General features: G+C 43.0%; 1 protein-coding gene and 1 long non-coding RNA gene across 2 annotated transcripts in view; one reads left to right on the top strand and one right to left on the bottom strand.

The window, feature by feature from the left end:
• Lonp2 (lon peptidase 2, peroxisomal) overlaps positions 1-14,801 on the top strand; it is a 90,647-nt gene that overhangs the window by 63,893 nt on the left and 11,953 nt on the right.
• LOC147999368 (uncharacterized) lies at positions 1,866-7,444 on the bottom strand. The gene is made up of 3 exons (XR_015643978.1): positions 6,488-7,444; positions 3,171-5,690; positions 1,866-3,106 (listed from the first exon to the last, which is right to left on the bottom strand). It is a non-coding gene; the product is annotated as an uncharacterized LOC147999368 (long non-coding RNA).

Raw genomic sequence — 14,801 nt, 5'->3', positions numbered from 1 at the left:
TAGTATTAGCTCTTCATTTTAGAGCTTGGTCCATTTCTAGTTAATTTTGGGATTTCTAGTAAATGTAATGGAATATTATTCAGCCATTAAAAGGAATGAGAGCCATTGAGATGGCTTAGCAAGTAACCATACTTGCCACAAAACAACCTGAATTCAATCCTAAGAACCCAAATGGTGAAAGGAGAGAACTGGCCCCTGCATGTTGTCCTCTGACCACCACATGCACATCGTAGCACTCCTATACATATACAAATAAATGTAAAAAAGTAAGGTATGGTATTATGACATATACTACAATATGTATACACTGTGGTAAATGAAATAAACCAAACATAAAAGGAAAAGCAGGAGATGCCTCCACTTGCATGAGCTATGTAGAAGAGCCAAGAGTCCTGGAGACAGAAGGCAGGTCGGTGGTTTACCAGGACTGGAGAGGAGAAATGGATAGTTATTATTTAACACAGTGGTGCTCAGCTTGTAGGCCATAAGCCCTTTGGGGTTGAATGACCCTTTCACAGTAGTCGCATATCAGATAACCTATTAGGTATTTATATTCCAGTTCTCAAAAGTAGCAAAATCACAGTCATGAAGTGGCAATGAAAGTAATCTTATGGTTGAGATCAGCACAACATGAAGAACTTATTAAAGGGCCACAGCATCAGGACAGTGAACCCGCTGGTTTAATGGGTTTGTTTGCACTAAAGATGATAGGAAATTTGAGTATAGATAATGGCGGTGTTGTGTCATCACTGTGGATGGAGTTTGATGTGCATAGAGTGTACATTTCCTGGTTAAAATGTAAGTACTGAGCTACATGATTTACTGTAACGAAGGCAGCGTCCAACAAAGAGCACAAAGAGACTTTCCCAGAGTCTGTCTGCTGCTATTTGTAAGCTGGACTTCAAAGCTAGGTTGTCTGACCTCTGGCGTCTTCCAGGTAGAGTGAAGAAGCAACTGTTCCTCTGCTAGACATTTTGGAGGATTCGCCCCAAAGCCTTGTTTGAGGCAAGGTCTCTCTCACTGGTCACTTTTGTGTACACAGTTCTCCTGTCTTTCCTCCCATCTCCCCAAGGGCCATGCAGGACTATAGATGGTCACTCTGTGAGTATGGCTTGTTTGTGGGCTCTGTGGATTTGAGCCCAGGTTGTCAGCCATGCACAGTAAGCACTTGGCCCACTGAGCCATCTCCCCAACCCCAACCCCAATCCCTCTGGACACAGGGTCTTAGCATATAGTCCTGGCTGGTCTGGAACAAACCATGTAGACTAGGCTGGCCTCAGACTCATGGAGATCTTCTTCCTGCCTCTGCTTACTAAGTGTTGGAATCGGTGTGCCACCATGCCCAGTAAACCCCTACATTTTAAAAACCCCAAACTATATCCATTGTTCTTAGAAGTTAAAAAGTGTCTACTCAGATAAATCTGCCATTTATTAGGAAAGAAATGGTTTTTGTACAGTATTGATTTTTAACAAAAATTATAGTCATTACTAGCATACAAATAAATTGATATGTGTCAAAGATTGAAGCATCTCATCAGTTGAGAAACCTGTAAGGTTTTACATTCTGCTTCAGTAAAGAATCCACAGGTTGAGAACCACTGTTTAAAAAGGAAAACAAAAAACAGTCAGAAATGCTGAAACTAGAGATTATTTTATTAAGAGATGCAAAGCCTGCTTCCTGGCATGGAGGGTTCACCTGTACCCCCACAAACACAATTAATTTTTATTTCTAACAGCTTTATGTAGCTCCACAGACTCAAGAGATCCATGAAAAGCTGTACAGACAGCTTGAGGGTAAACAGACCACATAAGTGCCCCTTCTCTTCAGACTCAAGTCCTCACCTTTGGGGTTTCACCCAGTGACAGTCACAGAAGTGTAGAGGTCTGCTTTGTGTCACTGATGCTGGTTGCCTTCCTTTTCAAGAGTCCTTATAGACGCTGGGGCCTTATGGACTCAGTGGGGAAGCAGTTCCCCAGCATTCATGGGCATTAGGTTTGATTCCCAGCACAATAAGAAAATAGTCTTTCCTTCCCTCTACTGGGGCCTATCGCTGTTACTCTGGTTCTTCTCTGACTCACGACCTAAAGTGCTTTTACGGCCTCAGCTCTCCATGCGGTATGAGTGTGGGTGTACCCTGCCCCGTCCAGCTCAAGCAACCATCTCTAGACTTACCAGTGTTTTCCTTGCCTTGTCAAGGAACTTCTGAGCTCCAAGTGGCTTTTCTAGATGGAACTGTGAAGATCAGTCTGGCTGGGAGCTAGGAGGCCTGATACATCTATGATTGCTGTAGGTTTCAGGGGACTTGTTTCCCCTCCTAGGGTCTGTTTCCCTGGGTACAAAATGGAGAATTGAACCAGCTCAGGCCATCTTTAAGACCATGCTGCTCTCATGTGCTTGTGAGTTTCCAGTCCTACCTAAATTCCCTAACCTCAGGAGGTGACCTAGGTGTTATCAGAAAGTCATTGCCTGAGGACATCATGTTTCTGTGACATAAACAATCACATTTCTTACTGGCTGTAGGTAAAAATGTTCAGTGCTCTTGTACTGTTGTCTCAGCCTTCACCTTCCCTCAGACACAGAAATCCTGCTTTCTTTAGAAACAGATGCACCTTTCATCATTTCTGAAATACTGTGCCCAAAGACCACAACATGTAGATGTAGCTTTGAATTTAGGAACCGAGCTTGGGTGAGCAATGTAGAGAATAAAAATGGTAACTAAGGTTTCCTGTCCCAAGCTAAGACTGCAAGTGTCCATTCCTAGGCCTGGCTTTTGGTGCTCACACCACAGCTCTTCTTTTAAGGGAATAGGACATTTTTATTTTAGAGCCATTATGAGGAAATGTGGCCCAGGAACACAGATTATGTCGCCTTAAATCCCATGTTCCAGTGTAGGAGCAGTTTCACAGGGTTTTTATAATTATATAGAACAAAGAAAATCATAACTCAAGCCAACTTTAAAATATATTGGTGGTTATACCACAGAGGCAGATACAGTAAGATTCTTTTCTGTAGACTCAAGATGTTACATGATGACATCCGTAACTCTTTAATTAGTGGAAACTAGTTTTCTAGAACGTTGATAACTTCTAAGAGTTACTGTTGTTGCTGTTGCTGTTGTTGCTGTTGCTGTTGTTGCTGTTGTTGTTGCTGTTGCTGTTGTTGCTGTTGCTGTTGCTGTTGCTGTTGTTCAGATACAGAGGATGGCAAGAAATGTCTGTTCTAGAAAGCCGAAACTATCCCAGGATAAAGAAAGTGGTTAGCCTCTGAACCGGTGGAATCCCAGTCCCCACAGTACTGAAATTCCAGTTGGTCTGTCAGTCTGCAGACAGACACCCTCCAGGAGGGTTTTGTTCATAGCCAGACAGCTTCTTTTCAGGAATTTTTGTTTACATTAAGCTTTCTATACTCCTGGCCTGCAAGGCAGATCACCTTAAGGAATACCATTTTAATGGAAGGTTTATTCGAAAGGCAGTTCTCTGGGTTTTTAGAAATCTGCTGTAATTTCTTGGGGTTTTATACCTTATAATCTTTCTCGTTACCTCCTCCATTAAAGACAGTTTCTTGTAACCCAGGTTAGCCTGAAATGTATTATGTATCCTTGCACTTTCTTGTAACCCAGGCTAGCCTGAAATGTATCATGTGTTCTTGCACTTTGCATACTCCGACCTTCACTCCTGTGCTGGGATTACAGGCATGTATCACCACACTTTTCTCTTTATACATGTTGCTGGGATCAAAGCCAGGATTACATGTATATTAGACAGGCACCCCACCTACCAACTGAGTTATGCTGCCAGCCCCTCCCTCACCTTCCAGGACCTCCCCTGCTTTGCCCTTCTCTGATTTCCCATAGCTCCAGGGCCTGCTTTCATCAAAATCATGTTCTGTGGCAGAGGGAAAAAGCAGAGAGGACATCTCCAAGTCTCTCCACAGTAGCACACAGCTACTTGGGAAAACCCTCTCCTCCCACAGCTCCAGAGTGTGCCTGGTCCCTGGGAAAGTCACCCACATCCTGCTCTGCCTTGTACCTGTAACTCCCAGCATCCACACTGGAGCACCTTGTACTGTGTGCTTCCCTGCTACCTAATGCAGTTCAATGCCTTGGTTTTTCTCTGAGTTCTTAGCTGTATCCTGAATTAGCTTCTTAGACTATAAAGTTTAAGATAGTAAATCAGTTTTTAAAACTTTAAGTTCCTTTTGGTCTCAAACCAGTTAAAGTGGGGGAGTGTATGGGATGAGATTGGCCTAGCTTTTCTCCTACTGTTATATTTGTTGGCAATCCCGTGTGTATACAGTGGACCTTGATCATATCCACCTGACTCTCCTCTCTCACCCTCTCATCCCCTTCCTGTTCTCACATCCTCTTCTTTTTTAATGCTGAGTCCAGTTAGAGCTGCCAGCTGGGATGCTGACTGCTCTTTTTAGCTTGCTCTGTGCAGGTAACCACAGCTGCCCTGGGTCCCAGAGTGCAATGGATGCCCAGCACTCTGACCAGTTAACGAGTGTCTGTACTAACTGCTACCCATTGCAAAAAAGCTTCTCTGGCCAAAGTTTAACATGTCATTTAACAACAGTGGTAAGTTACCTATAATGCCTACTACCTCCCAAGCCAGGGACTTCTATTTAGGTTCACAATATAAGGCATAAATTCCTTCCTGTGGAACAGGGTTCAAATCCAATCAAAAAGTTGATGGTTATCCTGAAGCTTCTGTGCCACTCTTGTACTGGGAAGCAAATCTCTCCTGGTATGTCCTAGTTAGGAATCTTGATTGGCCTGATAAAAACATCACCAGAGCTATTTGGGGAGGAAAGGGTGTGTTTCCCTTCCACTTCCACATCATAATCCATTACAGCAGGTAGTCAGGGCAGGAGGAGCTCAGTCAAGAATCCAGAGGCTGGCCCTGAGGCAGAGGCCGTGCTTACACTGCTTTCCTACTGGCTCCTCCTACTGTACAGCTCAGGACCTCCTGCCCAAAGGGTGTGGTGCTATCGGTTGGATGGGCCCTCCCACATCAGCCATCAATCAAGAAGATGCCTGAAAGGCTTGCCTTCAGGCCAGTCTGGTGAGATCGTTTTTCTCAGTTGATGCCGCCTCTTCCCTGATGACCCTAGTTTGTATCCATTTGGCAAGATATTAACCAGGCCAGTATTGTAGCTTTCAGGGCTCAGTGCTGGATAATAGTATTGGTGACTTTTCCCCCCCAGCAGCCTGCATGACATCTACTGACACTGTATTAACAAGCCAACAGGGAGGACGTTTTCACGTCAGTTCCAGCTTGGTTTTTCTATGTCTTGAAACAGAAATATGTATGTCATCAGCAATGCTGGTTATGGGGGCAACCAGGCACAGTGATAGTACTCTGTGTTGTTCTCTGATTGCTCCCTTGCCGTTGACTCAATGGGGTGGCTGGAACCGAGATTGTAATTCAGTAGCCCATGCAGAGTATCTGTGTTCAAACTCCTTTTTAACTTTAAGTTATGTTTTTAATTTGCTTATAAGCTAGTGGGTTTTCACAAAGGCGTCTTGTAAATCCTTTGTGTTGACTAGCTGACCCCACTTCTTCCCTCTCCCGTGTCCCCAGCCCTGCTTAACCCTTTAAAAACCCTCTGTTGCTTTCATAGCACATGCATTTGCTATCCCCTTATCCCTGAAGGCCTCTTCTCTTCCCTGTCACAGCACACACACACCCTTTTTAGGGTTCTTGACCTTTATAGATACTCCAGAATTAACACAGAAATATAAAAGTTCAAAGCTAGGGTCCATTTGAGAGAGAATATGCATTATATATCTTTCTGGGTTACTTAGTGTAATTTTGCAGTCCCACCCATTTTCTTGTACCTTTTACAATTCATTTTTCTTTACATTTGACTCAGATTCCATTGTGTATATATGCCAACATTCATTGTCCATTCATCAGTTGATGGACATCTAGGCTGTCTACACTCAGCAAAGGACATGGATATGCACATATCTCTATATGGGATATGATACCTTTTGGGTATGTGAGTTCAGTAATGATACAGCTCAGTCATAGATGACAGACATATTTCCACACCGAGCGTCACAGTGGTGCATTAGTCTGTACTCCCTCCAGCTGTGACAGGACTCCTCTTCCCACACATCCTAAGCAGCATTTGTTGTCCTTGTTTGCTGGGTAGCCACCACTCTGGAGTTGAGTCAGAATCTCAAATCAGCTTTAATTTAATTTTCATTTTCCTCATGGTTGATGGTGAAATACATTTTAAAATATGTTTTAGCCATTTGTAGTTCTTTTGAGAACTCTATTAGGTTCCATCCCCCCCCCCCTTTTATTAAAAGGAGTACACGAGTGTCATATTTACATCATCTCCAACCCTTCATCTTCCCCTACCAACTTTTCCCATGTTTCCCCCCCCCACCTTCTTCTCAAGATCGTTGCTTCTTCAATTTTATGTACATACATACATACATCATGCACACACACACACACACACACACACACATACATACATACGTACATACATATGACTATATAAATACATCCTGACTCAGGATGTTCATGTGTGTTAGAGTTGTTCATTGTGTATTTAACAGACTTCTTGAGGCTCATCGTGGGGGCGGGGCTCATTCCTGAGAAGACAGATCTCCCCTTACCAGCCCTTACTTACTTGTGGCTCTTCACCTAGAGGTAGGTCTTGAGATTGCCCCCATCCACATTGGCATAAGAACTGGTATTCTTTGGGCAGCCATCCTTTTGAGATAGACAGGTACAGCTTCGCTGTCATTCAGAAGACGTTGTCTCACATGAGCATCCTGGTCCTCTGGCTCCCACAGTCTCTGCTTCCTCCTTCTGTGTTCCCTGAGCCTTAGGTGTGCAGGTCTTATTATAAATGTATCTACTAGGGTTGGGCACCCTTGTGGATTTCTGTAATGGTCTCCTTCTGCTGCAAAAGAAGCTTCTTGATGAGAGGCGAGAGCTATGCTCATAAGGAGATAAGGATAAATATTTAGAATGTAATTAGAAATTCTATTGGTTTAGAAAAGTGGCAGTAGTCAGTTCTCCTCTAGGTCCCCGACCTCACCAGCCACAGGTAGTCAGCTAGGTTTACAGATGAGCAGGACCTCCCTCCTGTTGAGCAGGCCTTTATTTAGTCTAATTAGTCAGCTGCTGTTGCATTCTTTGGAATGCCTTCCAGGTTGGTAATTCTGTGACCTAGTTCTTTGTTGGGCTGTGTGTTTTCTTTCTGTTCAGTTTCTTGAGATCTTCGTATATTCTAGACACTACTCTTTGTCAGATACATAACTGGGAAAGACTTTCTCCTACACCGTAAGCTGTCTCTTCACTTGATTATCTGTTGTTGCCTTTGCTGAACAAAAGCCTTTTAATCTTACAAGATCCCATTTGTAGATTATTGACTTTATTCCCTGAGGGATCAGAGCCCTATTAAGAAAGGCTTTACATAAAGCCAGTGTCCTGGCGTGTCCTTGTTACTTGTTCCTGAGCAGTTTCAGAGTTTAAGTCTCATGCTGAGGCCCTTGATCTGTTGAGAGCTGATTTTGTAGATGGTGAGAGATAAGGACTTAGTGCCATCCCTCTGCATTTCTGTCCAGTTTTCCCAGTATCATTTATTGAAGATGCTATCTTTTCTCCAGTGTAATTCTGGCCTCGGTCAAAAATCAGGAGGCTTTAGTTGTATAACCATGCATCGCAGTCCTCAACTTCATTAATTTATGTGCCGGTTTTTGTTGAGAGTACCGTGCATTTTTGAAAATTAGTTCACTATATTTTATTTGAGTTTGTGCGCGCGCGCGCGTGTGTGTGTGTGTGTGTGTGTGTGTGTGTGTGTGTGTGTGTGTGTGTGTGTGTACACTCATGACATGAGGCATATATGAAGATCAAAAGATAATTTTTTAGAAGTTGGTTTTCCTCTTCCACTGGGGTCCTGGGGATCAAAGTGGCAGACGCTTCTGTCTGAGCTATCTTACCTTCCCAGCCATGCTGTTCTTAATCTTATGTCTCTGAAATATAACTTAAAATCAAGTACGGTGTTAACTCCTACAGGATTTTTTTATTGGTTATTTTGTTTATTTACATTTCAAATGTTATACCCCCTCCCGCCCCCCAAAATCCCCCACTCCGCCCCGCTCTTCCTGCCTCCACGAAGGTGCTTCCCCACACACCCACTCCCACCTCACCACCCTATCATTCCCCTACACTGGGGCATCGAACCTTCACAGGACACAGGGCTTCCCCTCCCACTGATGCCTGACAAAGCCGTCCTCTGCTACATATGCAGCTGGAGCCCTGGGTCCCTCCATGTGTACTCTTTGGTTGGTGGTTTAGTCCCTGGGAGCTCTGGGCGGGGTCTCGTTGGTTAATATTGTTTTTCCTCCCATCCGGTTGCAAACCCCTTCAGCTCCTTCAGTCCTTCCCCCAACTCCACCACTGGGGTTCCTGTGCTCAGTCTGATGTTTTCTGCAGGCATCCACATGTACATGGGTAAGGCTCTGACAGAGCCACTCAGGAGACATCTACATCCAGTTCCTGTCAGCAAGCACTTGCCAGCATCAGTGTCTGGGTTTAGTGGCTGCACATGGGATGGACCTCTAGGTGGGGCAGTCCCTGGATGGCCCCTCCCTCAGTCTCTGCTCCACTCCTTGCCTCTGCATTTTCTTTAGACAGGAGCAATTCTGGGTTAAAATTTTGTGAAGGATGGGTGCCCCATCCCTCAACCAGAGGCCTTACCTAACCTCTGGATATGGTCTCCCGGGCTCTCCCTCCCCTTTGTTGGGCATTTCAGCTGATGTCATCCTCATTGGGTCCTGGCAGCTTCTTGCTTTCCTGGTGTCTGGGACTTGCTGTTAACTACCCCAGTTCCCCATCCCCCATTGCTACACACCTCTGTACATTTGCCTGTCTCCCACACCTAATCTCACCCGCCCTTCTTTCCACTCCCCCTCCTCTCATCCTCCCAAGTCCCTCCCACCCTCCACCTCCTGTGATTATTTTGTTTTCCCCTCCAAGTAGGACTGAGGCACCCACAGTTTCCTATAGGGTTCTTTTGCTCAGGATTACTTTGGTCTCTTCTATATGGATTTTAAGATTGTTTTTCCTATTTCTGTGAAGAATGGCATTGTAATTTTGATGAGGATTAAATTGAATCTATATATTCCTTTTGAGGTATGGCCATTTTCACAATATTGGGGTTTTTGTTTTGGATTGGTTTGGTTTGGTTTTATAAACGGGTCACACTATGTAACCCTGGCTGTCCTGGAACTCACTCTGTAAATAAGGCTGCCTCGAACTCATAGATATCCGTCTTCCTCTTCATCCTAAACACTGGGATTAAAGGCATTTACCAGCACTACCAGTTCTCTTTGGTTTCTTTCAACTGTGTTGTAAAGTTTTTACTGAAGAGGTCTTTCACATATTTGGTTATATTTATACCAACTTATTTATAAAGACTGGTATAAATGGGTTTCCTGATTCTTTTTTACTTTGTTTTCCATTGGTATATAGGAAGGCTAATGATTTTTGTGTGCTTATATTGTGTCCTGCTACTCTGCCAAAAGTGTCTATTAGTTAAGGGTTCTTCTGGTTGGAGTCTTTAGGTCTCTTACGTAGAGACACAGACCACCTACAAGGAGGCACTGGACTTCTTATTTACCTGTCTGTGTCTGTCTGTTCTCCTGCTGCTAAAGCTGTGATTCCCAGTCTTACACTGCTGTAATTCATACAGAGAAAGAGGATGGACAGAAATGGGAGCTCCCTAATTTCACATAGTGTTGGCTGTAGGTCTGTTTCTCCTATTCTGAGTTTCTTCAGAATTTTTAATAGGAAGGAATGTTGGGTTTTGCCAAGTGCCTTTTCTGTATTTATGGAAGCAACCAAGTTGTCCTTGAGTCTTCTTATATAATATGTAACATTTATTGATTATGTGTATTGAACCATGGGACTGTTTCCCAGAATATTTTTTTCACTTTGTTTTCCATTGGTGTACATCTTAGTTGTAGTTAAATCCAACTTGATCCTGGTGAATCATCTTTTCCATGTGTTCTTGAATTCAGTTTGCAGGTATTTTGTTCAAAGCATTTGCATCTAAGTACATCAGAGACATTTCTTTGTTTCTTTTCTTTTTTATGTTATCTTTGGTATAGTTTTAGAAATTTTATTGTTAGTTCTTCTAGGTCCAGGAAAATCCACCCATGAATCCATCTGGACCTGGACGTTTTTTAGCTGAGAGAGATTTAATTACTACTTCAGCCTCACTGCTTGCTACAGATTTATTTAAGTTGTTTATCTCAACTTGACTTAATTTTAATACATCATGTCCACATAGAAATCCATACGTTTCTTGTAGATTTTCCAATCTAGTAGAATATATGCTTTCAAAATAAAACCAAATGATTTTCTGAATTCCACTGGAGTTGATTATAATGGCTCCTTTATCATCCCTAATGGTTGGTTGGTGTGTGTGTGTGTGTGTGTGTGTGTGTGTGTGTGTGTGTGTGTGTGTGTGTGTGTGTGTGTGTCTCTCTCTCTCTCTCTCTCTCTCTCTCTCTCTCTCTCTCTCTCTCTCTCTCTCGGTTTGTTTGGCTAAGAGTTTGTCCTTATTTTCAAAGAACCATTTTGGTTCCATTGATTCTTTGTATCTTTGTTTGTTTGTCTCCATATCACAGTTTCAGCACTGATCTTAATATTTTAATGATTCTTGTCTTGTGATTTTCCCAGGGCCCTAAGGTTTATCATTCATTACCTTGTTTGTTTGCAGCCTCTCTGATTTCCTAGTGTAGACACTCAGAGCTGTAAACGTCTTTTCCCAGAGGAGCTTTCACTGTAGCCCATAGGTGTTGGGATGTTGTGTTTTCACCTTCATTTGATTGTAGGAATTTTTTTCTATTTGATTTTTGTAGAGACCCAGCCAGTCATTATGCAGTAGGATATTAATCTGCAGGAGTTTGTAAATTCCCTGGGGTTTCTCTGGCTGTTGGTTTGTAGTCTTATTCTACTGTTGTGAGTACAAGGAATTATTTCAGTTTTCATGTATATTGTTGAGATTTGCTTTGTGTCCGAACTTATGATTTATTTTAGAGAAAGGGCTTCTAAGAGCATTTATATCCTACAGTGCTTCAGTAGAATGTACTATATATAGTGTCTGTTAAGTCCATTTGCTCGGTAATCATTTCATTCACATATTTCTCTAGTTTTTAATTTTTTTATCTTATGTGTATGAATGTTTTGCCTGCATATATACCGTGTACCCTGTGTGTGCCTGGTGCCAATGGAGGCTAGAAAAGGGTATCAGATCCCTTGCAATTAGAGTTATAGATGGTTGCAAGCTGTTGTGTAGTTGCTGGGACAAACCTGAATCTCTGGAAGAGCAGCTGGTACTCTTAACTGCTGGGCAATCTCTCCTGTCTTGTCGGTTTGTGGTTTGTTGGGAGGACCTGTCAACTAATGTCACCCACTTTTGTTGTGCTAACTTTAATCTGGGCCTTTACATCATAGGTTTTGTTCATGGAATCGAGTCTACCTGCTTTGGGGCATATGTTTAGAATCACAGTGCCTCTTGGTAGATTGTTTCCATAGTCAATATTGAGTGACTGACTACCTTTTCTTCCTGCTTGGATTTGAAGTCTGTCACATACTAGAAGAGTGGCACCTGCTTGTTTCCTAGTTCCATTTGCTTGGACTACCTGTCTGTCCTTTCACACTAAGATAGTGTTTGTTGTCTGTGGCTAGATGTGTTTCTTGGAGGGAGCAAAGAGCCATTTCTGGCCTTTGGTCCATTCTACTAGTCCTTGCATTTTGATTGGGGAATTGACACCATTAAGATTCAGAGCTAGTTTTAAAAACTATGTATTGACTTCTGTTATTTTGTTGATTTTGTAGTCTGTTTTCTTCCCTTTTCTCTTCCTTGGCTATTATTCTCATGTGGCTTATTGTTACCTGTGGTCCTGTGGGTGGACTTTTCTTCTTCTCTTCAGTCTAAATGATTCCTTTAGGTAACTTGTAGAGTTGGTGTAGTGCTCATGCATTCCCTTAGCCTGTTTTTATCGTGGATAGTTTCACTTTTCCTTCACTTGCGACAGATTTGCTGGGTGTAGTAGTCAGGTTGGCATTGTCTTTGGAACTTGAAATGCATCTGTCTCCGCCCTCATACCGAGTCTGCTGTGTTCTTGTGGGCCTGCCCTGCGGACTGGGTGTTTCACAGTTGCTTCTTTCCGCTTTCTTTTGGGGTTTGTATATTTAGTGTTTCACTTATGACAGATAGAAGGGGGTCTTTTTCATCTCTGGTCATGACTGTTTGGTGTCCTAAATACCTCCTGTGTCTAGATCAGCATTTCTTTTCCAAATTTTAAGAAATTTTGTTATGATATTTGTATGCTGAGACAGAAGGAATCTTACTGTGCAGACCTGGCTGGCCTGGAAGTCTCTCTGTAGACCAGGATTGCCTGAGACTTAGAGATCTGCCTGCTTCTGCTTCCCAAGTGTTGGGAATAAGGTGTGTGTCACTATGCCCAGACTGTTATAATTGCTAATGTTTGCTAATGTTTTCTGTGTCTCTCGAACTTACTCTCCTTCTGTGTCTATTATCCATACAGTTAGGCTTTTCTGTGGACCAACCCTGTGCATTTAGAATTGCTGCTGGCACCTTCTTATTGTTCTGTCTTTGTCCTTGTTAGATGGTTCCAGTTTCTCCACTTCGTCATTAAGCTCAGGTATTTTGTCTTTTCCTTGACCCATATTGGTGACACTTTCCACAGAGATTTTCATTTGACTGTTGTTTTTTTCTTAGTTTTCCTCATGTCAGATTGGTCTGTCTTAGTATAATTCCTCTTTCATAGCTTGCATCATGTTCCTTGTTTCGTTCAGCTGTTTGGTTCTCAATTGGGTGTTTATTCTATTTTTATTTTTTGAACATTCTTTCAATCATTATGTCATTCTTTTGAGTTTTCTAGCTGACAGTTCATCTAACTCACTCTCACCATTACTGTTGAATTAGTAATTTTTGGAGTTACCTTTGGTTTTTGTGTTTCTTATGTTATTGTCTAGGCAAGTACACATCTGGAGTTATTTCTTTGCTTGGTTTACTTTTTATCAGCTATATTATTTCAGTTGACATATTTGCAGCATTCATATGGGACTTTAATGTGGCAGAATTGAGTGTGCAGTTCAGAAAATAGTTCCTCTTTATTGTTCTCTAAGTGGAATATTACCTATAAGATCAACCACAGTGTTTGATATACCCACTCTGTGTAAGTTATACAAACCAGTTAATAACACCGGCCCATCTGGCCTCAATCACTGTTAGAGGATGGGGAACCAAGGACATTATAGAGTATACGAAGATGTAAGACTGTCATGGGAGGTAAAGTGTTCTTATATCTTACAGGTTATAGAGTTCATTTTCAACCTTGATACATATTGCTTGGGCTTAGCAGCTTTCTGGACCTTTGGTGCTCACCCACACAACCTCCTAAGTAAGGCAGTTTTTCATAATTGCAACAGGAGTCCCATTTGTGTGCCACTGCCGCTCTGTGCTGCCAGCTTGCCCACTGTTGCATTCGTCTCTAAGTGCAGCTCTCCTAGGCCTGGTGTCTCTACACCTCCAGTATCGGAGGCTCTGTTACAATGAGGGTTTTGCTCTCACAGCTCCATGCAGGGAGTCTGATGTTACTACGTGTTGCTGGCCTTTGGTGGCTTTTCGGGATTTTGGTGTAGGCCCTAGGATCCTCTAACTGTTGCCTTCTGTATGCCTGCAGGACCAGTACCAAGGAGATAATGCCAAGTTGCACTACCACTTTAGAACAAACCCTAGTTACCTTGGGCCAAAGCTTTAGTGGCTGTGCCTGGGAATATTTCTCTGAGTACCTCGGGTCCCTCGGATGCCCTAGAAGCTCTCTCTGTTCAGCCATTCTCTTTCCAGATCAGTTTGCATTGATATATGGTGGAGCTCTCTGTGGGTGAGGTCTTTCCTTTTTCCCATGTAGTGCCAAGTCCCTCTGCCCTCTTCAGAGGCACTAATCTCTAACCATTGTGCACACTTTGTCAGCACCATCCCTGCCCACAGCTTTAACTCTGTTCACAGATTTAAACTTACTCATATTCCTTTCCTCACCAAAGTGCATGGCTTTTAAAATACCTATCTGCTCTGTCTTGCAAATCTGGCAAAGACCAGTGAGCAGTCACCATGTTAGGGCCTGGATGTTATGCTGTCTTTGAATCTGCTCCACCTCAAACTTAGACCATTACTCATGACTTCAGCCTTCCTCAAAGTTTTCGGACACAGATAGGATGTAGTCACCTTCTTTGCCAGAATGTAACACAGAGAGCCTCATGTGGTCCCCAGTAGCCTTTTGATTTTTCGGAAACATCATGAGCCCAACTCCCTGTGTCCATATTCCTGTTAACACTGGAATTGTCCAAGCTTCCCTCAGAATGACTAGGAGCTTACAGCCTTCTACTGCATCTCTATCCCACTACCCCAAACTTTCCAGATCTCTTCTACAAGCACAGCCCTGCTTGTTACAGTTGCTCCACTTTGCCAGATTTCTTGTGGGTACCCGACAAGGAGCAATTTAAAGGAGCAGAGGCTTCTTTTGGTCCCTTGAGGAGAAAGCATGGCCGTGGTAGCTCCATAGCAGCGAGAGCAGAGTGACCGACCACTTCCATCCGCAGTACTCAGAAAGGAGAGACAAATGGGACATTAACTATGAACTGTTCTTAGGACAGATGAGCCCTGAGCTTACTGTAGAAAGAGCTCTTACCCCTGCTCCCTCTGTGCACAAAGCACTGAGCCCAAGACTACACTTGGA

This window comes from Rattus norvegicus, chromosome 19, assembly GCF_021556685.1.
Source record: "Rattus norvegicus strain SHRSP/BbbUtx chromosome 19, alternate assembly SHRSP_T2T, whole genome shotgun sequence".
Lineage (NCBI taxonomy): Eukaryota > Metazoa > Chordata > Mammalia > Rodentia > Muridae > Rattus > Rattus norvegicus.
This window is presented reverse-complemented; position numbering and strand designations above follow the sequence as displayed.